This window comes from Lepisma saccharinum, chromosome 11, assembly GCF_977018435.1.
Source record: "Lepisma saccharinum chromosome 11, izLepSacc3.1, whole genome shotgun sequence".
NCBI lineage: Eukaryota > Metazoa > Arthropoda > Insecta > Zygentoma > Lepismatidae > Lepisma > Lepisma saccharinum.
Genome location: NC_139239.1, coordinates 17,532,637 through 17,557,446, shown reverse-complemented (window position 1 = coordinate 17,557,446; position 24,810 = coordinate 17,532,637). Strand labels below are relative to the sequence as shown.

Below are 24,810 nucleotides of genomic sequence, written 5' to 3'. Positions count from 1 at the left end.
CGTATTCGTAGGGGTAGACCCCTTTACGTCTGATGAGTGCGACATCTAAGTTCGGAAAACTTGATGTGGTAATGGCTAGTTGGTCGTCTCTGAGCTTCCCAGCAAGAGCATCGAGGCTTGCCTGGAGGAACCTCAGAGAGTCGAGGAACCGAAGCTCGATGCTGCTGCTTGAGTCGGGGATCGGCACCCACTTGCTGATGCTAATATAACGTTCCTCGTTCTGTGCCAGGACATTGATTCTCGCATTGTCGTACCCTAGATGTGTAACCAAGTGATGGAAATCATATCCCGAGCCATTGTGAAAAAAGACCGGTATGAAGCGCGGGTCCCTGGCTCTCAAGTTACATCTGTTGCACCACGGGCCAATGTAGCTTCCGCTCCCATAATGGTCATGGTGGTGGACCTTTTTGTTATCGTCAGTGAAGACCGAGTTGCAAACAGGACAATTTAGAGCCATTTCGTGCTGATGCTTGTCTTCCGGAGACAGAGGCAGCATGGGCTTGGGGGCCAACAGCACCTTCCCTATCTTGATGCCTTCCTGTTGCATTCTCTCCAGGAAGTGTTTGACCGGGTCGGGACCGCGATACACATAGGGCTCGGAGGCAATATGTTGGTCTCGCCACACCACAACATAGGAGTAACTCGAGGCCTCGTGGATTTGGAAAGGAATGGTAGAGGGCTCGCAGTTAGACAGAGGTTGAAGAAAGGCCTCGAAGTCTGCTACAATATAGGCAGGATGCTTCACCATAGCACTGTGCATGCGAAAACACTCTACTGCACCAGGTTCGGGCAGGATAGTTCGTGCAGGCTTGTTGGTACCACAGTAGAACATGTGGCGAGCTAGCTTCTCAGCAGCAATGTTGGGACCTCTGATGCGCCGGTAATCCCGCTGTTCTCGATTATGAAATGTAGCCAAGCACCTGCGACACACCTCGACGTGGCGACTATCACTGCTCCGTTGGGTCGAAACAAGCCGAGAGAGGGAACGGATAAGGGTGTAATGGTGATGGGTTTCGTCCTTGATGAGCAGGAGGTTGATTTCTCGTACCTCGTTGTTGTTGCTCACGTTGCTCACCCGGATGGGGTGGACCTCATTTTTGTTCTCGGTGAGACCGTAAACATTGATGGCTAATTGTAGGCCCAACAAGTCACGAGCACGAACCTCAAACTTGCGAATATGCGAGACTTCTACAGGGTAGGCAATCCCGGCCATTGCATCCTCCAGGTCCGACTCATACTGCTTGTAGTGTGCAACATAGCGTGGACTGTTTTCCCTAGGTATAGGGTGTAATGCTGCCAGCACCGACCAGAGGAAGCATTTGGTGTCTTTGTTCTGAATATTGAGAACAGCTTTCCTTGCTTCAACCTCGGGTGGCAGGGCAATATAGCTAGACCCTGCCAGTGGCAGGAATTTGTTAAGTTTCAGACGAAGTTCGTGGGGGTCGCCACACAGCGAACCGCCCGAGCCTTTAGCCTGATGCTCCTCGTGCTTTGCCACAAACTCCTCGACAAACTTGTCGTAGATGCTGTCGAGGTCAGTGATATCTGCCTGATGCAGTGTTTTTGCTTTTGTGGCATGGAAGAATTTATATATTTCATCAGACGGTTTCTTATACTTGCAGCATAGCACAGCATAGAATTTAGTGGAGTATGTAGCCAATGCATCGTTGAGGATGGATATTATCTTAACTCGCTCGCTCTCCAGAAAACTACGCACATCGCAGAAGCTGTCTGATGTTATGTTAAAGTCTTCTAATAAATGCTCAAACGCAAATCGGTCTGCTTTCTTCGCCAACTTGACGCGTTTGGCAGGTGGCGATGCATCGAGGGAGGTTACTTCTACCTTTCGCTTGGAAGGTTGCGGTAGAGATGTTCCAGTGCTCTTGCAAGTAAGCTGGTGTCGCTTGAAGTTGGCAATAGAAAAATTTTTTCCACACTTAGAGCACAGTTTGGTTGCACATATTCGCTTTCCCGGCACACAAGTACGACAGTGTCTTTGAAAATTTTTACTTGACACAGCAATTTGGCACGTAGGGCAATTTTTTTCAGAACGCATAATGCAGAGATTTTTTGGGGGTATGTTATTTAATACCTAATGCTGTGCAATGCAAAATATAATTGTTAATTTTTTTTTTAACTATTTTCTATGACCTTATTTGGGTTTTTTTTCGCCAAATTATATGCTTCTAGTCTCCTATACAATACAATATACGAACAATATTGTCAACAGTATCATATTTGAGCAGGTCGCTTGTCACCTAAACACTACAGCTCACAGGTTGGTAAAATCTGACATGAAAGCAGATAATACGCTTAAGTCTTATTTATATGTAATTTTCACGGACGTACAATATTTGTCAACAGTATCATATTTGAGCAGGTCGCTTGTCACCTAAACACTACAGCTTACAGGTCGGCAAAATCTGACATGAAAGCAGATAATACGCTTAAGTCTTATTTATATGTAATTTTCACGGGCGTACAATATTGTCAACAGTATCATATTTGAGCAGGTCGCTTGTCACCTAAACACTACAGCTCACAGGTTGGCAAAATCTGACATGAAAGCATATAATACGCTTAAGTCTTATTTATATGTAATTTTCACGGACGTACAATATTTGTCAACAGTATCATATTTGAGCAGGTCGCTTGTCACCTAAACACTACAGCTTACAGGTCGGCAAAATCTGACATGAAAGCAGATAATACGCTTATGTCTTATTTATATGTAATTTTCACGGGCGTACAATATTGTCAACAGTATCATATTTGAGCAGGTCGCTTGTCACCTAAACACTACAGCTCACAGGTCGGCAAAATCTGACATGAAAGCAGATAATACGCTTAAGTCTTATTTATATGTAATTTTCACGGGCGTACAATATTTGTCAACATTATCATATTTGAGCAGGTCGCTTGTCACCTAAACACTACAGCTCACAGGTTGGCAAAATCTGACATGAAAGCATATAATACGCTTAAGTCTTATTTATATGTAATTTTCACGGACGTACAATATTTGTCAACAGTATCATATTTGAGCAGGTCGCTTGTCACCTAAACACTACAGCTCACAGGTCGGCAAAATCTGACATGAAAGCAGATAATACGCTTATGTCTTATTTATATGTAATTTTCACGGGCGTACAATATTGTCAACAGTATCATATTTGAGCAGGTCGCTTGTCACCTAAACACTACAGCTCACAGGTCGGCAAAATCTGACATGAAAGCAGATAATACGCTTAAGTCTTATTTATATGTAATTTTCACGGGCGTACAATATTTGTCAACAGTATCATATTTGAGCAGGTCGCTTGTCACCTAAACACTACAGCTCACAGGTTGGTAAAATCTGACATGAAAGCAGATAATACGCTTATGTCTTATTTATATTTAATTTTCACGGGCGTACAATATTTGTCAACAGTATCATATTTGAGCAGGTCGCTTGTCACCTAAACACTACAGCTCACAGGTCGGCAAAATCTGACATGAAAGCAGATAATACGCTTAAGTCTTATTTATATGTAATTTTCACGGGCGTACAATATTATCAACAGTATCATATTTGAGCAGGTCGCTTGTCACCTAAACACTACAGCTCACAGGTTGGCAAAATCTGACATGAAAGCAGATAATACGCTTAAGTCTTATTTATATGTAATTTTCACGAACGTACAATATTGTCAACAGTATCATATTTGAGCAGGTCGCTTGTCACCTAAACACTACAGCTTACAGGTTGGTAAAATCTGACATGAAAGCAGATAATACGCTTATGTCTTATTTATATGTAATTTTCACGGACGTACAATATTTGTCAACAGTATCATATTTGAGCAGGTCGCTTGTCACCTAAACACTACAGCTTACAGGTTGGCAAAATCTGACATGAAAGCAGATAATACGCTTATGTCTTATTTATATGTAATTTTCACGGACGTACAATATTTGTCAACAGTATCATATTTGAGCAGGTCGCTTGTCACCTAAACACTACAGCTCACAGGTTGGTAAAATCTGACATGAAAGCAGATAATACGCTTATGTCTTATTTATATGTAATTTTCACGGACGTACAATATTGTTAAGAGCACCAGTTTTTGTAGAGCTCTCTTTTTCCATCTTTCCTCTATACAGTGAAGCTGTAGAAGACACAATTAGCTAACCTAGCATACAACATACCTTCCTAATTAATATGGATATTGTCACACATTCCTCTTATTTTATACTGTTGTAAATGGAAAAGATTATGTATGGTAAATGTTTTGTACATTATAGGGAAAAAATGCAAAATATCCCCTAACTTTAATTCGATCCACCTCTGAATCGAATTTTTTACATATTTTCACGCCGCCATATGTTGTCCTATTTGCTTCTTTTACTTGCCTTGCTTAATTAACTCTCGCTAATTAGCATTTTTTTGGAAGAAGTCAAATAGAACAACATATGGCGGTATGAGAAATATGCAAATTAAAGAATATTTTAGTAATATAAGGGCCCTAGCAATTAGCTTCGTCGACTAAGAGTACTCTTTTAAACATCTTCAGCTAGATCGTATTACTACGCGAGGACGTTTAAAATGTTTGGGTGTTGAAAAAGTTTGACCCTACTTTTTATTTCTATTGTTTGCTAATAGATGGCGCTAATAGTACCCCCTCCCCTCCCTCTCCCCTCTTCTCCTCTGCTGTATGACAAATAGCACAAACATAAAAATCAAGATTTTGGAGAGCAAAACATAAAATTTGCATGCATCTGATGTCGAACTAGGAACTTTTATCTTTCGGGGAGTCAACATTATTTTTTTACTCAGTCGTCATATAACATGAACACACGCAAACATTCACATGTGCTTTTTATTATTTTGTGTTCGGTAAGTACAAGTATATTCTTACATAAATTATTGTTTAATTTAATAAATTGTAAACTCGGAGCCTGCTATACTAACACTCCTTCTGTCTATTGAAAGCGAATGTTGCGTGCATACGGAAATAACACAGAAAAAAAAAGCGGATGGAAGCAATTTAAAATCAGTGGAGCAAGGTTAGTATTACGAGAGCGTAAAAACATGTGCTTTCATTCAACTTAAAAAAATAAGAATAAATGTGTGCATACAGAACACATATGCTTTCTTTTCACAGTTGTAAAATCATATAAATTGTACATGAAGTAAGTTACAGGAAGGCTCTCTCTTTTATGTCTGTGTATATGTTGTACAATTAGGTACAAGTATTGTACAATTAGGTACAAATTGTTGTACAATTATTTCCCCCAGTTGTCCAGTTGGAGTTGGGGGCATAACACTGGTACTATTTGTAATCACAGTGCTTACTCATGTATTTTGTTTAATATTTTATTTCAAATTTACTGTCAGAAACTAGTGTTGCCAGTTCCTGGATGTAGGTTTACCTACTCTGTTGGTTGTCACTGTCAAGCTTCCAGTATTCGTACAGCATAAAAAGCTATAACCCCCCTCTCAAAATATATACATTGTATACGCCAAGATGCTCAATAGCCTAGCAACACATCATGAAAAAAACATGCCAAGAGGACCCAGTGGGTTTATAAGTCAGTGCTGCCAACTCCTATTTGTAGGTTAGCTTAACCTGTGAAAAATCATATAGTAGAATTTTTGTAGAGTGGGTTGGCAACACCGACGAGTCTTGAATTATTATTTGAGGCTCGAATCATCATTTGATGCTCGAAATCATTATTTGAGGCTCGAAATCATCATTTGATGCTCGTCGGTGTTGGCAATTTCTATTTGTAGGTTAGCTTAGCCAGTAAAAGATCATATAGTGGAATTTTCTTCGGATGGGTTGGTAAAACCCAAGCCTCAAACAAAAAACATCCAATAGAGTTGCCAAATATAAAAAGAGGACAATAGACCCCCCTCATAAAAGGCTACAGTAAAAACCCACAGTGTCGCCAACACTAGGCCCCCAACAATGTTGCCAGACATAAAAAATACATGGACCCCTCAGACCCTTTAATAAAAATTTACAGTGAAAAACCCAGTAGGTTTAACAACACTGTCAAAAAATCTACGGTAGTGTTGCCAGATGTAAACAGAGGGCAATAGACCCCCCCTCATAAAAAGCTACAGTAAAAACCCACAGTGTTGCCAACTCTGTGCCCTCAAAATATACATCATAAAAGGCTACGACGAGCCTCAAATGATGATTCGAGCCTCAGTGAAAAAAAAACCAGTAGGTTAACAACACTGTCAAACTACGGCAGTGTTACCAGATGTAAACAGAGGGCAATAGACCCCCCTCATAAAAGGCTACAGTGGGCCCACAGTGTTGCCAACTCTGCCCTCAAAATATACATCATAAAAGGCTACGACGAGCCTCAAATGATGATTCGAGCCTCAAATGATTATTCAGTACCGGGCCACTAGGTCTACTCCCCGAAAACTATTAATTCCACACTAATATCGGTCGTTTTACATGTCACCACTTACCACACCCACCCCTAGGGGTGCCAGGGGTGTCTCGGGAGTTGAACGGCATTGGGAGTGTTACTATTCACCTTAGCGACCCAGAAAACTATGGATTCCACACTAATATCTGTCGTTATCGATTGTCTCTACATGTCACCCCCTTCCCACCCCATCCCTAGGGGTGCCAGGGGTGTCTTGCAGTTGAACGGCATTGGGAGTGTCGCTATTCACCTTATCGACCCCGAAAACTATGGATTTCACACTAATATCGGTCGTTTTCGATTATTATTTTTACATGTCACCCTTTCCAACCCCTCCCCTAGAGGTGCCAGGGGTGTCTTACCTCCACAGTATTTCTTTGCAGATTGTAAGGCATATGTGTACCAAGTTTGGTCATCGTGAATGTCACCAATTAGCTTAGCGACTCCAAAAACTATGGATTAGTCGACATTAATCTTGGTCATTTTTGACATTTTAATTTTCACCCCCTCTCAACCCCCATCCCGATAGATGATGAACTTGAAGTGTAACGGCATTAAGATTGTCAATATTCATCTTAGAGACCCCGAAAACTATGGATTCCACACTAACATCGGTCGTTTTCGATTATTTTTACGTCACCGCTCCCACCCCCAACCCCTAGGGGTGCCAGGGGTGTCTTATTACCACAGTATTTCTTTCCAGATTGCAAGTGATACGTGTTCCAAGATTGGTTGAAATCGTTCCAGGCGTTCGAGAGTTATGCTGGAACAAACATACATACATACATACATACATACATACATACATACATACATACACACATACACACACACACACACACACACACATCCATCCATCTATAGGCTATATTCATCTAAACGTCAAAAGCATCATCAAAAGTCTTCTCAAGATGAAATTATCCATTGTCTATATATTCACCTACTACATATTGTGATATATTGGATAAAAAGACAGACAATGAATAATGTACTGCATGGTAATAATAAAGAACCAACGGAACTAACAAGCAGACGAATATTATTTTTTTCCACATCGAAAATCCAACGTTTAATTACATGCAGTTTAAAGTGTCCGTAAACATGCAAAAAAAAAAATAATAATAATAAATAAAAAAATCGCAACATATATCCGGTTTCGCCATAGTTATTGCAACATTTAACAAAAAAAATAATATACTCCCGTGGAAGGAATAAATGATTTGTAAATACGTACTTTAGAGGAGTTGCAGTAACTTTTGAAGGCACTACTACACAGTTAGAAGCTACCTGCTAATTTTCAAAAAAAGGGTACTGTAATTTACAAAACAGCTTTTTTATTATTTAAATATGGATATATTATGTACAAAGATGGATAAATGATTATAAATTACTGTTGCGTGTACCATAGTTTTGAAAACTAAATCACTAAAATTAATTACGGTATAACTATATAATGGTCATTAATACCTTCAAAATGGCTATGGTGAATTTTACGGTAGTTGGATGGCAGCGAAAACCGACAGTCAACTTTTTACAGCGTATGCTGGCATCTGCCTGGCAGATCCCGGAAAATTTCACAAAATAAATCACTAAGTTTGAGCTTATGTTTGTCAGTTAACTTTATGCACAGTAAGGCTAATCGGGACTGACCTACAATTTAGAATGAGATCCGAACCACTATGTGCCTCCACCGGGAATCGAACTAAGAGTGGAAAGTACAGTCACGGACTCTTCTGGGTAGTAACGATTCCATTGAGAGTCAATGGTATTGATACAACCTAGAAGTGTGCGTGACTGTACGACAATGACTTACATCCTCGGTATTATAAGCTAAATTCGCAACGAATCTTCTCTTTCATTGCGTGTTCCCATGAGCGCTTATTATATTAACCCCATTATTTACAGCTCCACAGGACCTCTGACAACAATCACGCAGACGGTGGGAACCCCGCCCGCTACGGAGAGAAAAAGTTTCATACCGTACATTTGCTGCCATGTGTCTAAAAAAAATCGCACCATTTTCCTACGAATAGCATTTCTGAAAATAAATGTGTACTACTAGGGTAGACTTCCCCTTGTATTTTCAGTGCAGCAACAGTAAGAGGTTCTCCATATGACAAGATTCGGCACAATCAACGTGTAAACAGAACTTTACTCGTGTGTACGCGCACAACATGCTATGCTATGCACGACGTTCGGACTTCCACGAAGACGTAATGGTAACGTCCTCACCTTGCAATCAAGGGGTCACCGTTTGGATACCCGCTCAAGGCACGTGGTCCCGATCCCAATTTAAACTGTAGGTCTAGTCCTCATTAGCCCATCTGTGCATAAAAACGAACTCAATATTCACAACGCTCATTCCGTTTACGAACTAACAGAATGCATACTCGATTCCGTTCATGAGATCAGATTTCAGACCAAATGGACAAGAAGCATTTTCTACTTTGTGACAGCCTAAACTGTTGAATTTGCAGTTTCATTTTACGACGCTTATCTTCCTCCTTTTGCTAATCGCAACGGTGAGGATGAACGGAGATTAATTGAAAACTGGTGAACACTTATGCCCAGGACGAGACTGGAACCCCGAACTTTCTAGGGTAAGAGCACGGTGAGGCACAAGGACCCTTGCTCATCGCACAGAGGCCGGTCAAGCCATAAAAATGTCAGGATATAATGAATGAATTGGCTGTCGGACAGGCACCTTGACCATCATCGCACAAGCTTGCAAACGACAACTCTTGTCAAAAAAAAGTGGGAAAACAGGAGGGTGTCTTCCACGAAAGGGAGAAGTGACCTTGAGTGCACCAATCATAGAGCCTTCCACTTGAAACAAGGGACCCAAGATCAAACCGTGTTTGTTCTTGGGAACCTCTGGCGATGAGCGGGGCTCCACTATGTTTTTCCCCATTTAACTCCATGGTTTTGAATTACCGGCCCTCGCGAGTTTGTGACGATGTGCTTCACTGTGTTTTTACCCTAAGGCGAGGCCGTGACTGTAACTATTACATGCCTCTCATATTGGAAAACCACACCATCTCTGATTGCATCTCTCCTGGTAACTGTTGTGTCTGCCAATCGGCACTCCAGGGAGACCCAACTTTATCATCGATCTCGAACAAACAATACTCGTTGCTCGTTTACGCCGTCGTAGCAAAAAAAAATGGAAACTTTGTTGTTGCATTTTACATAATTAAATGAAAAAGATAGTGCACGCTCTTGCTCTCTCGCTAAGAAACATATGAACCGCAATATGCTTCCATGTCAATTACAATTATTGTTATTAAAATGTAAAACTGTGAACAACCTTAATGGACAAGTTACACTTTTAAAACTAAAAAAAGAAAAAAAACGACGAACATAATATTTGCACTTCAAAAATTCACATTTCGACTGAAGCTGTTAATAATATCATAACAGTCTTCCCCAAATATCAAACTCCGTGTACGAACTACCGAGATAAATGTCAGGCAAAATGTCAACGCATGGCGGTGGTGGAAAAGCAGGTTTGGCTTAATACCAGTGTGAAAAATAATATGTCCTGCTTATGTAAAAGAGATAAAGTGCTTTAAAAACTGCTACATCGGTGTCGATATGTGCCATTAAGTCAAATATCAGGATTTCCGAGGACAGTATTGCTCCAACAATTTACCGGAATATTTTAGGTGTTCTAACCCAGTGGTTGTCAAAGTGCGTGCCATGGCTCGCTGACAGGGGCGCCGCGAAATGTTCCAATAGTTTCACTGAAATGATACTTATTGCAAATATGTGCTTATTTAGTACTTTTTACACATAAAATGTTTCTGAATTTGAAATGTGTGTTTCTTTTTTTAACTTAAGCAAACTAACCACACTAACTGAGCATTGCAAGTGTTAGATAGGCCTACATTCTGACTTCGGCGACGCGGAAAAATCTTGAAATACTAAGGGCGCCGTGAAACGAAAGAGTTTGGGAACCCCTGGTCTAACCTTTAACCACCGGCAGCCTTTCCCACTGCTAACCCCTTACTGAATTTCAAGAAGACACTTGGCGTAAGAAGGGTAATTTTTCCATTCCATTTTATTATTATTATTATTATTATTATTACTGCTGGCAGGATATTATTCAAGGTAAGTACGCTAGTTAAATGCTGTTGAAGAGTGGTATTTTATCGTCCTTCTCTGCAATTTTCAATCGATTAACGTCCATAGGACAGTTCGTAGGTCAGGGTTTCAATAATATTGCATACTTTTTCCTTAGACATAACCAACCTTTTTTATAAAGCGTCTTAAAAAGTACTAACAATAACGTTACTGCTTTGTCATTTGAGTGTCAAATTCATATGTATATAAACGAACAAAACAAAGTGAAATGACGTGAATAATGACGTGTCAAACTCCGCTTCTTGCGTTGGTCCAACGTTTGGACCGATCACGTCTAGCGTTTTATCGGTCGTGTTTGAATCCACAAATATTAAAATAAATTTCAAGACTAATGTTTTTGACTTATTAATAAAGAGCATTGCTCAATATTAAAACTGTATCAATGAACGCCTGTTTTTTTCAAACTACGAACTTAAGACCAAACGTATGTAATACAAATATTAACATCACCACGTGCCTCCATATGTTCAGTGATGGACAAAACTAATCATACAGTGGAACTGAAAGGAAGAAAGGACGAATTGCAGCAGCTAGGAATACAATAAGGAAGTCAAAACCGTTAATGCTTTACCATGTATGCACCAAACGATATATTGACAACAGATTCTGCTTGTAGAAAAATAAAATAAAACACATTCTCAATACTCGCTTCTTTGGCTGGACAAAAGTATTCATACACCAACATAAAAGTTCACTTTGAAGAAAAGAAAGAAACAAATAACATGTCGTCAGAATTTAGTATGCATTCCTCTGTTATGAAGAAAAGTTGTCAAGTCTCTTTTGCATAGAATGAACAAGAGGCGTGGTTAATTTAAGATGTAATATTGTGCCACTCATGCAAAATGACCTCTTTCAGTCTATCCTTGCTTGTTATGTCATGTTTTCCTAATCTGGTTTCCAAATGGCTCCAAAGATGTTCAATGGGGTTAAGGTTGGGGGACTGAGGTGGAGTTTTGAATGTGTGGGGAGTATTATATAACAACCGAAGGCGGACAATCTCAGCTGTATGTTTAGGGTCGTTGTCCTGCTGGAAGTAAAAATCATTCCCAAGACCCAAATGATCGATACTCTGCTGCAAATTGTTCTTCAGAATATCCAAATAGACAAATCTATCCATGGTTCCCTCAATAAAGACGAGTTCTCCAACACCTGAGGCTGACATACAGCCCCAGACTATAACGCCACCACCTCCATGTTTAACTGTGGCCAAGAGATTTCAAGACTCAAGCTCAGTATTGGGCTTTCTCCACACCAAAATTCTACCATCACTATGGATAATATTAAATATACTCTCGTCCGTAAACAACACTTTATCCCAGAAGTCCAAACTTTTACTCACATACTCCTTTGCAAATGTTAATCTGGCCTTCTTGTTCTTCTTACTGATGTATGGCTTCCTTCTAGGTACCCTAGCTCTGTACCCTGCTCGGTTGAAAAGCCTTCTAATACTTCTTGAGGACACTTGTTTTCCCAGGTGTTCGTGAACATGTGCGGACACTGCTGACGATGTTAATTTTGGTTTTTCTTGATCATTCTCAACAGTCCTTGTTTCTCTCTCGAAGTAAGTTTCTGAGGACGCCCAACCCTTTCCCTATTTACCAGCACTTTTGTGTCTTTATATCGTTTGATGACACTTTGCACAGTCGCACGACTTCTCCCAACTATGTCTGCGATTTCAGAATATGATTTCTTATTGTGGTATAATGATATCATAATTCTCCTCTCTTCGATCGTGGTTTCCTTCCCTTTGCGGCCCATTTGACTTCCTGCACCAGCCAACACCAAACCAACCACTTCCTTACACAGGTGCAAGTGCAGTAAACACATATCTGGCACTGAATGATGGAAACGGTTGTTTCACGAACTTTTTTGGGGATTTATAACCTGGCGTATGAATACTTATGACCATCCAGAAAGCAGTTTATCTAAGGATTATCCACATTTCTCACGACAATTTCAATTGTATGCACACAATTGCTTTGCGTTTCTATTCTTGCCATTCCAATGGAGCATATGTGCTACAGACTTGACTTGCCTTTACGGTCTTCTTTGTATAATAACATGTTTCATTCAGACAATGTCTTTGTATGAATACTTATGTCCATGACTGTATATCCAAGGAAACTGTACAAAAATATATGCAGCATATGACTCTAGTATGAGATTTTATGAGCTCTGTATTTCATATTTTTATCCATAAAGAAACAAAACATGTTGCTGTTCAATTTTGTATGTATAAATCACAGCATTACTACTCCCTCCACTAGTGTTTTGAATTTCAAGTTATGTCTTTCTGTTATTGCATAGCTTTCTTCCACTTTGGCTAATCGCGACGATGAGATGATTAGATGGAATTGATGTAGGCGCACTCACAAAGAACACCCATACCCAGGTCGGGAGTTGAACGTGGTGATATCGAAACCGACCAATTCCTCTACTAGTTACCAAAGACCAAAGTTGCAAAATGCGCAGAAGTACCACGGCGAAATTTCGGCATTTCCTTTCCAGAATTACAGACAAAAATAAAAGATTTTCTATTATTACGTTGTTGTTTTTTTCTCTTCGAGGATCGACTGAAGAGAAACTTGACACGATTATGCGTGATAACGTCAGCTTAAGTTTTCTCCCAACTTAAAAATCTGTTTGTCACTTCTGAGCACTAGACTAGATAAAAGGAAAGGGGGAAAATAAAGGTCATGGAGTAATATCGACCCACGAACTCCCCCTCTTTCAGACCCTTTAACTTTAGAAGTTCGTCTACGACGGATTGTACGGTAAAACGTCAAACCGATGGCCACTTAAAGGTCAACTACCAGCATGGAGGCCAATATACGTTGAGCCAAGAAGGCTTAAATCTCTTGCGCGAAAATGCTTACCTTCCACATCTATTTCTCACCTCAAGAATAAATTTGCACTGTATTTTCGAAAACTTTGTTATTGCTAAGCAGCAGTGGTCGGGCTGGTAACGCAGGAGATTCGAGCCCGATTCCTGGGGTAAGTGATCTCGGTTAAGAGATTTCCCGTCAATATCCTTGCATAAGCGGCTCTGGGGTTTGCCTAGCTTCTCGCCAGCATGTCCCGTAAAGGCAGCCGGATCGTGGTGCTGATAACATCACATTCGTAATGGTCGTGATCGAGAATGTGTGGAACCCAGCCTACAGTCTTCATAATATGTGCCTTCATAGAAGAGGGGAGCATTTTGCCTTTTTTTATTTTTCATTTATTTTACGTGGTTTTTATACTTCCCTCTGTCAATCGCGACGATGAGGATCCATAAAAAGGTAAAACATCCTCTGTACATTGCCAACGACATGAAGGCACATAGGACATGATGTAATAAACGCCATAGTCGGGTCACCATTAAGAATGACTTATACATATACAGGGGCATTTCAGTGTCATGGGTGGGATACGCGGACTACATTTTTTATATTAAAGTAACTACTCTACTGATAGTTAAGCAACATTCTTCTTACAGTTTCTGTGCAATGAAAACTGAAAACTTAACTCTGTTGAATAAACATAACTACCCTTAAAATTCTTTCCCAGATTTCTAGCTATAAGTGAACAATTTTGTGTCACGGGTGGGACAGACGAAACATTGCCTCTTACTTAATAAGAAATTTATTTTAATTTCTGTGAATTGTCAAATGATGAAAAATTAATTATTTAAGACAAAGTGAGAATGTATTGATCTTTTAATATTCTAGTGGAGTTGAGGGGGAAATGTAACAGTTAAAGGAGAAATTGGTTTTTTGGTGTCACGGATGGGACACACTGCAAAACACAAGTAAATCAGAAAGTTAAAATAAACGAACAATATACAAAATACCTTCTGCCTTACCATAAATATGTATAATACTTGAATTCTTATGCTAATGACAATTTTAGATTGTTCACTCACAAGATAGGATAAAGTTACAGCATTGCATTTAATTTTAAAAATTAAGGTTCAGGGGCACTTTCATATGGAATGCCCCTACACTATCTTATGTAAGTCGGTCACCTGGGATAACCGTATTTCTTAAAGTGTGTTACGATTCCGCTATATTGGGATCTGATCTGCTACTTGGTCAGTACAGTACGGCGGAAAAACACTTTTGTCAAATTTCAGAAACAAGTAGTCCTTAAAATATGCCTTACAACACAAAAAAATTTCGGTTTGCTTACTTCACTCCAGGCTTAATTTTTTATTGCAAATTTTCATGAACAATCACTTATGCAACCACAACAATTTTCTGTTATTAATTTGATTAAATATGGATTAAATTCTGATTCTCACTACTACTAACTATTTCATCTCACGAAAATGGGTTCTTGTCCCTGAACCAAAAAAATCTGTGGACGCTCTTCCTGATCCCTGGTCGACAAATATTATCTCCTTTGGGGAAAAAAGATTAAAGGGATGTACTGAACGTAATGTTTACAAACTGTGCATAAGTATAACTGTACACATTACACCCAGCTTTTACACTTGTCAAGGACCCTGGCTGAGGGCCACACACAGGTGAAAATGAGTACACTGGATATGATGAGCTGCGCTCCCTGTGCATCATGTGTTTGTCCTCCATTCAGTTCAACAGGATCCATGTCAACATTCAATTGTTTGTCCAGCAGACATGCATCAAAACCCGACATAACAAACAGCCTGCTGCCAAACCCTTTGTTTCATAGGGGTTGGAGGGTGGAGAGAGATCTGGAAGCATAAAATCGATTTCTTTCTCCCCCTCCTTACACAATAGTTTCCGTGGTCACAGGCCAGTCCATGAAGCTTGTTTATTTGGCAAACCCACATCCACGGCTTCAGCTCTGATGAAATACAATCAGAACCAAAAACTTTGTGCAGTTCCTGCCACTAATCGTGAAAGTTGGTCACAAAGAGAAATATATTTGCATCCTTGACGCAGTTACATCCGCTGGTAATTTATGTAAAGTAGTAATTCCATTCAAAGTCATATTTGCATTGTTCATATTCCTCAGCCATAACGCAGTTATTCCAAAACTTTTTGTCAACCTGCCACCCTTCACATTTTTAATGCCAAACATTCTAAAAAGGTGGTATTTGTAAAAATAGAAAATAATCCTTTCCATTGCTAGTTACAACTGTTGCTAGTTACAACTGTTTTAAATTGTAAAATACAAGATCAGAATAAAATTACAAAATTGTATAAGATAATCATTGATGGCAGATGTGATTGTACATAAGCAACAATGAATTCATAAATGTATTTCACAATTATCACTTTTCATGTGTATCTCCCCCTAAGAGAGAGCGCAACAGTGAACAACATACCATATGATGATTCTGATTAGGTAGTGAAATGCCATACATTTGCTGCTGCGACATTTACGTATCTGCTTACTGCATGGCCATCAGGAAAAATATCAAACAAGTCTGACATTGAGGTTTCTTTCATGAAATGGTGATACATATAATACAGATAGATGAGGATAATACAGTATACTTTAAGATCATCAGCATCAGTGAATAAGTGATAGGGAGAGAGAGATAGCGAGAGAAAGAAAACTGCTTCCAGTTATGTTTTAGTTGATATATTACCTTTTAGCCCTAAGTTTCTCATTGTAGACAACATATTCCTCCAGGAGATTTGGGTTTTTACCATGTAAGCTCTGGTAAACCACAGATATTAATATTTTGTTTAATTTAGTAGAAGTTGTTCATTAAAGCATAATAGATAGTGAAAATATTTTTCACCAAATACATTTCACTTTATTTTGTTCATATTGTCAAAGTATTTCGGATATTAAAATGGCAAGTAGCACTTTGGAACATCAAATAACTTGTAAAATTCAATATGACCTTTACTGCCATGTTGAAAATAATGATACTAGAATGGGAAAAGGTGCCATACTGAAATTTTGACATACTTTAATGAAATCTTACCAATTTTTTTAGTTCTAGCAAATGCCCTTTTTGTTCAAATGCAAACAATAATAAAAATTACAAGAATATAATGCCAATAATAATCTTTGAAAATGTAACTTGAATAAAGGTGGTCAAGCAATCTCCTACACATTGCTTGCTTGTTTGAGTGTTCTTAAGTCCAATTTATGCACCGAATGGCTAATCCGATCAGGACCTACAATTTAAAGTGGGATCCGAACCACTATGTGCCTCCACCGGGTATTAAACGCAGGGCTTTTGATTACAATGTAGCAACATTACTACTATGACATGAAGAAGGTTACCCTGCACATTGCAACGATCAGCTTTACTCCCTAGGGTACTAAATATGGACGACTCCCAGGTATCGATTTATTAGAGAATGAGTGAGTTCCAGAACTTCATGCAGATACATTATTGGTAAAATTTCCAACTGAAATCAGCCACTCCAGAAATCGAACCCATGTCTCCTACATGACAGTGAGACAACCTACCGATGGGACCACTGTGCTAACTTGAGCAAGAATTAAAGTAAACTACTATCAATTCCACACATGATGTGAATAGAAATGTATAAATAGAACAACTCGAAACAATTTAATGCATTTATGTAAATGTCAAATTTGAAATACTGGCTAGCTTATACATTGACAAGATACATCGATTGAGTGCAATGTTAAAGCTATGCTAATACTAAAGCACATCTTCCTCCCAGGTTAGACGCTAAAATAAACAACGATAGTCTTCTCTAGCAGTATAGCTTATATGAGATAGAAGCAAAAAAATTACTGTATTTGCAGCATACGAAATTCATGGCATTTAAAAAAAATCCCCGAACTATAGCACATTCTTCTTTCAGAGGCTAGGTAACTCCAGTTACACACCTACAAAGTAAAGAAAATTAATTCCGTTAGAAATCGAGATCAGGGTGGCTGACTATTTTTTCTATCATCTTCATCTCCAATGCTATTTAATTTCTGTTTTCTATCATATAGTTTACTGGATATTCAAGAACACTATTTTTTAAAATTCTAAATATAGATCGTTCTCAATATACGTTGTCTTCTTGTTGGGTAATTACAAAAACCAATGGTTCATATATAATATATGCACATGAAAAATAACATAATGCAGCTATTTTTAGTGACTTTTATTATCCTGCTACATCTTGTCCTGGTTTCCCAGAACTTTTTCAAGCTTACACCAATATAAAGACACAATCTTACATGGCTAGTCACACTCTGTAAGGTTGGGTGTGTGTGTGTTTATCTTGGCGTAAGCTTGAAAAAGTTCTGGGAAACCAGGACGAAACATCGTACAAAAAATAAAAACCACTAGAAATAACTATAGTATATTACTTTGAATCTACAAAAAGTGGTTATGCGAACCATTAAGAAGAACATAGAAAATATATGCACATTTAGGCTTGTACGAGTTTGCTTTTAATTACACTTTATGCACAGAAAGGATAATCAGGATTGGGCCTACAGTTTGAAGTGGGATTCAAAGCATGTACCCTCACCAGGCATCAAACCTGGGACTCCTAGATTACAAGATGATGATGTTACCACTACATTTACAGGGAGCTGCACACTGCGACAATTTCAACAGTAGCATTTTGTTGAAAACCACATCTCTCTCATTTCACTCAGTGACCTCCACCCCCATCCCCACCTTCCTCTAGATATTCATGCTTTATTGCCAGTTACTTATTTCTAAACCAATATGTGAAGAACTAATTGAGTTTTGATCCACACCACCTGTAAATGTTCAATGAGCTTGAAGAAGGGGAAATATGACACATTCCAAAAACAAAAAACGAATCTGAAAAAAATATGGCGTATTCTTTGAAGTATTTTGACTACTTTCATGCACGCAAAAAAAAATAGAAGAGCTTAGTACCTATGTTAACCTTGAAATAACCATCTTTCCATTTTAACCCTGCATTGGCCACACATGGTCTCTAGTTCCGGGTGTGTGATTTTAACATCGTCATTTATCAATGATTGTCTTGTCAACATCCTCCCTCTGTCTAGCCTAGATTCTAACCTTCCTCCTTTACACCACGATTTTGTTTTCAGAGTTAGTCAGATCTTCGAGCTGCTAGGAGGAGGGTAGGTCGTTGAAGGCCCTTGCTGCCTGAGTCTATAGGCATACCTACTTCTCACTGAAAGTACTTTCTGCCATTCCGTGCCCGAACGAACAAAGAGTGCATTTTTATAGTTTTACAGAATTTCAATTTTTATAATTTTATTGAATTTCAATTGTTGCAAGAAAAGATCTAATCATAACAATTGAGGGTTTGGAGTTTTAGGCCATTAATTTAACATATTTTAAGAACCCAGTCTCTGGCACCGTGTGCGACGTAACTTTCCTCATGCGACCTACGAAGGGTTAAAAATGAATATGAATCCAAGATTGCAAAGTTAGTAACACAACCTAACAAGTTTTCCCCTTTTCCACTTTAGATGAGTGGTTCCATAGTTACAGACCAAAATGTATACTTAAATATAATTGTATGTATGTACGCACAGATTAATTCATAATTCCCTGTGGGATTCCTGGATTCAATAAAAAGGCAACCAAGGTAGACAAAGCAGAAAGAAACACAGCTTTAAATGAAAAAAAAAAAAAAAAAAAAAAAAAGCAGTCAGTTCACAAGAAAATCCCAAACGAGAGGAGATGGGATGTGGGGGTAAAGGGAAGGACCAATCCATTTGCAGATTTTAGGGGTCGCAGAAAGTCTTCCCCTGCGGTCTAGTATTTTTTAGAAGTGCGTAGTTCATTTGCATCAATCACACAGAGCATGTGTCTGCAGCAACAGGTTGATTTTCTTTTTCAGTGTCCAGAATACTTTTGTATTGCTTACCTGTGCATTAGACTGTATTTCAAAGAATTTTTAAAAAATAATATACTGCAATGCTTTAGGGTTACCAGATAACACACTTTAAAAAAGAGGACATTTTTTAGATTGCAAAAAGGTAACTTTCGATGAAGATCAATCACTTCGAGCAAACTTTTTGGGCTTACTAATGTTTTCGCTTATAGATCACACACGCCTGTAAAATAATTTTACACCGTTTCTCTATAACTAATAATAGGCCTCATTATAGGCAAATGTCTGAATATTCTAGTATTTATTCACCATGCCCGTAATATTATACGGTTGTGAAACTTGGTATCTTAATTTAAAAGAATCAACATAAATTGACATCATGCCTTGAAGTTGTTTCTTCAAGGCGTAAAGTCAGGAAACTACTTTTGTAAGTCGGTCACTAAAACATATTTGCATTTCGGAATCGTTCATATCGCTGATCGACAGAACTTCACTTCTGCACTACCATGTAACAACTAAGAGTACAGCGGTTAAAAATTACTGTTTATTTCTGAATTCTGTCATGAAACTCAAATCAAAGTAAGCCTCAGCGTATCCCATATTCTTACCTATTGTTAGAAACTTGCTAGATGTCGCAAATGCTTTGAAATCAACACCTCACACTGCAAGCGGTGACAACAGAAGATGCAAAAGTTCAACAATTTTTCTTTTATGTAAGAAAAATTCTTGTTCCTGCATTTGCAACAGAGAGTTCTTTGCTTTGAAATTGAAAACGGAAACATTATTAATAATTATGTACAAATAACATTTTGTTACCAATCTTCAAGTTAAGCAGATATCTTTATCCCAAAAAAAGAGGATATTTCCAAATTTTTCAAAAAACCTGCCTGGACTATTTTTAGGGCCCAAAAAAGAAGTATTGTCTGGGTAAAAGGCGATGTCTGGTAACACTAAATGACTTGCGTTGCTGCATTGGTTACAGTGAGCCCACTTGTGTTTCTCACTCAGGGTGCACTCCCCAACCCTAATAGTGAAGTCGCCTGTCACTTCACTTCTGTTGGGGATCATCTCCTGAGCGCCGAGCTGTACCCTGTTAAAAAAAAATGCAGCACAGAATGGCCAAGTTGCATCTTTCCTCCACTAGGAGTAGCGTTGTCACAGTTATGGTGTCTACACATGAACAGAAAGCATTTGGAGTGTTATAATTTGCTAAAAACAAGCTAATGTCTCTAAATGCTTTTGTTTTGTTAGGTTAAGCTACCTACAAAACTTTGAAAAAATCATTAAACAGGAAATTCTCAGATACCAGTTGCCGATGCTCTGCTAAATAACCATACTGGCATAGTGCCCATCAAGATACTGGATACTCTTCTGAAAAACACTCTGCTTTTCATTTCCTGGCCATTAAACTCACATGACCTCACGCCATGTGATTTCTTCCTGTGGTGTCACATAAAGGGTTCCTATGCCATGTGGCATACCAGAAGTTTTACAAAGGTTCGTAACTGCAGTTGCTATCAGAAATCAACAGATGTTACATAATGTATGGCAGGAACTAAATTGCAGGATTGACAATTTCAATGGACATATTGAGCATCTGTAATGGTTGACAAAAACTTGGCAAGTTTCCACATATAATAATATGCTTGTTGCTATTGGTTACTTTCTATCGAGTCTGAAAACACATGGGGAAATTATGAACTACTCGCACAGAAACAATGTCAATGACCAATTTTTTAAGATAAGTAAAGCAAAAAGATGAAAGACCCCTTGATTGCAAAGGAACATTGCTATCACTATGCCATCATTAGGCTATTACTCATTCAACATTCCTTATTTCATAGGCTACTGAATCAATTCAACAAGATCTCAAACCAAGTAGATACCTTCAGTCATATTTGTATTTTACCACCAACATACTGCACACAAGTAATGCTTTTGTCAAATAGTTCTGTTTATCATGACAGTGTATTGTCTATTTTTGTCTTGTATTTAACACTAGTCTACTGTTTTACTATTGTCTCCTTCCGGTTTAAAATTGCTTCTGCTGTACTGGAAACTTCAGTAAATAGCTAAATATAAAAATAACTCCATGTGACATGTTCTCTTATGTGGTGAATGGCCTTTCATGCTTTTGTAATCTGTTTCATTGCTTATAAAATGTCATTGCTCTTGTAGTTCATGACTTCCGGACTGCTTTGCTGTCAGTGAGATTCTTGTGGCGTGATTTCTCTTGGTGGTGCTGTTATCATTTGTGTGAGCATGACTGCACTGCTGATAGTAATTTTACTTTTTGGGGGAGAGAGAGGAAGAGGTGTTTGGTTTAATGCAGTTAGAATTATGTATGTATATATATCTATCTGTGTGTGTGTGTGTGTGTGTGTGTGTGTGTGTGTGTGTGTGTGTGTGTGTGTGTGTGTGTGTGCGTGTGCGTGTGTGTGTGTGCGTGTGTGTGCGCGTGCGTGCGTGCGTGCATACAATGTTGTTCCATTTAAAAACTTGTGACATTGATCGATTGGTCTGCGAATGACTAACTGTGTTTGCACTGCTTCCTTTGTGTCCCTACGCAAACTCCAACCCTTAATCACATAGCGGAAAATGCATATTTTTAGGGAATGTATATATATTTCTGACAATGGTTTTCTTCTAAATTAAGGTAAAGGTTCCCGTGCATGTAGCACTGTGCCATGAAGGCACATTTAGAGGATTCTCGATCACAGTAATTTTGTAAGTAATGTGATCAGCACCATTCTCCATCTGTCTTTTACCCCCCTCCCCGCCTGGTACCCATTGATTTGAGGATGAATGAGGCCATCACTTTATGTGGAGTGAAAGCCAGAAAAATTCCGACCTTAGATCACCCACCCCTGGTCTCCTGCATGGCAGTCTCACACACTACTAACCAGGGTAAAAGTTTGTTATTTCGGAGACACATTTCTTCATTTTTACAGAAGAAACTACTTACGGAAATGAGTTTCTCCAAGCTTTCCAACGTTCGTTGAGGTATTTTCTTTCATCATGGAATATATTTGACAGGGAAATCATGTATTTTTCAAGAGAAATATCTCACCGATGCACAATTGCCATTGCTTTCGCTACGTGAACTGCATGCTGCGTACGTTTGATGACGTAAGCCTCCGTCAGTGTTTCCAACCCCTTGTTTTCCCTATGCTTGCCTAACCTAACCTTATCGGAAAAAGGTTCGTGGGGCTATCCGTGAATGGTTCATGGCACTAACCATCAGCTACCGTGCATAATGGTTCATGGGACTATCCGTGAATGTTTCGTGGAACTATCCATGAATGGTTCATGGGGCTATCTGTGAATGGTTCGTGGGGCTATCCGTCAGCTAACCGTGCATAATGTAAAATTTTCACACGTGACGAACACGATAGTATGTATTTTTCGGTGAAGAAGGTTGAAACACTGCATAATTACAACGTGAGTAAAAATGTGCCTGCCATATTGTGTGTTACAGAAGTGAAGAAAGGAATCAAAAAAATCACTCTGTATGTGAAAAATTGTTTTTGTTTTTGTGTAAAAAGCATAATGGCACCTTGAACTATGTTCCACAATACACAATTGGTAAGTACGGATCATGCGAAACACAAAATATCCGATTTTAATGTGTCTCCAACATAACGAACTCTTACCCTAAACAGACCACCCCAGCTTTTGTTTTATTTGGCTAGCTGTGGTTGGTTTGATGCTGCTAGTATCTAGCATTTTTGTTAGGTTTGGTGCCCATAACATTTGTATAGTGCATACGCACATGTCTCCCGCTTCTTTTTTTTTCAGTGTGCATATAGGCCTAACCAGTTTTTGAGCAAAGAAACACAGGAAAGTATTTCAGAATACAAGATTTCTCTTTTTCAGGACTTTTTTTGGAGCCAAATTTGTGGCTCTTGATTACCTATTTGTGGTTTCTGTACCTTGAAACAGATTTTACTTCATACCAAAACATTGAAATTTATCAATTTAAAGAGAACTTAAATTTTGAGGAGGTGCACTCAGTTACCAGTTCCATAAGTTTGAGTTTGTTTTTAAACTCATTTTATGCACAAATAGGCTCCGAACCACTATGCCTCCACCGGGTATCAAACCGGATCCCTTAATTACAAGGGGGACAACGTTACCACTATGCCATCGAGCAGACCCACCAGCCTCAATGAAAAGAAAAAAAAGCTGTGGTGGCTCAGTTGGTAACGCGTCTGACTACCATGCTAAAGGTCCCAGTTCAATCCCCGCTGGTTCAAATCCGGGAACTTTTCTAACGTTGGAAACGGGCCCGGCGCCCACCCAGCGTCGAATAACATGGGTACCTGGGGGAAACCCTGGGGAGGTAAAGGCGGTCAGGGGTGTGGTGCTGATCACATCACCCCCACTCACGACCGGATCAAGAAAGTGTGGGGCGTTACCCCCACACCCCCTATATGACTTCATGGTGTGGTGCTAAGCACAGGGGAACACTTTACCTCCATGAAACACCAACTTAATACCACAGACTCTCGTCTGTCATAATACTATGTATGTACCATAACACATGCTGTGTCTCTAGATTACCGAAGGGAGCTTCAATCCGTGTTCGACAGCCGTATTGTGATAAAATTATGTTTTCACGTTTTCGTCAATCGTGAGTTGTGTGTGAGCTGGTGTTTTAAGTCCACTTTATGCACAGTAAGGCTAATCGGGACCTACAGTTTTAAGTGGGATCCGAACCACTATATACCTCTACCGGTATCGAACCCAGGACCCCTCGATTACAAGGCGACGACGCTACCACTGCGCCAATGGGGAGGCCGTTTCCTTTATTCTAAACTACACATCGAATGCAACCTTGCACTAAAATATAAACAATCACATAAGTACATTCTGCTATGTAAACATTTCCAATTTCACCGCATCCATACGCAACGAGTACATACCTATAACTCAAACATACAGTTTGCTTGCATATCGAACCAAGCGCAGCTTGTAATTATAAACTGTTTTCAATTATATTTAACGTTTAAGGGTGAAAAAGCTGTTAACGCAAAAGTGTTACAGAATGGATGTTTCGCATAGCCTACTTTATTCACATTATATTGTGATTTCGTTGAGTGAATTTTACAAGGGTAAAGACAAAAAGAATGCTTCAGGATTATCACCTGATTGAGCTAGTAGTGAAATTCATTATTCACCTGAGTGCCTGGCACGACCCATGTACAATCGATCCAGATACAGCATGAAAAATCTGTCAGTATGATTATCTTGTCTATTATTCTTCTTTCGATATCCGTAATGATGACAAATAATATTATTGCTTACCTTTCCCAGCTGCTTTCTCCCATAAACTAGAAAAGTGTCAAAACGAAACACCAAGTCACAACATAGTCTTATAATTTTCACAATTACCGAAACACACTAAAGCAAACATACGAAATAACGTTCCCTTTTCTTTCTGGTATAAGATACGGGAGACGGGGCTGGGGGAACTAAGTCTAAACATCAACAC

At 39.0% G+C, this 24,810-nt stretch overlaps 1 protein-coding gene across 6 annotated transcripts in view; it reads right to left on the bottom strand.

Moving 5' to 3' along the window:
- LOC145994656 (uncharacterized) overlaps nucleotides 1-24,773 on the bottom strand; it is a 314,233-nt gene extending 289,460 nt beyond the window's left edge. For all 6 annotated transcript variants that reach the window (XM_083130764.1, XM_083130767.1, XM_083130768.1 and 3 more), the window contains exon 1: nucleotides 24,624-24,773. The gene's annotated coding sequence lies outside the window, so the exon portion shown is untranslated. The remainder of the gene's footprint in view (nucleotides 1-24,623) is intronic.
- Between the last annotated feature and the right edge of the window lie 37 nt (nucleotides 24,774-24,810).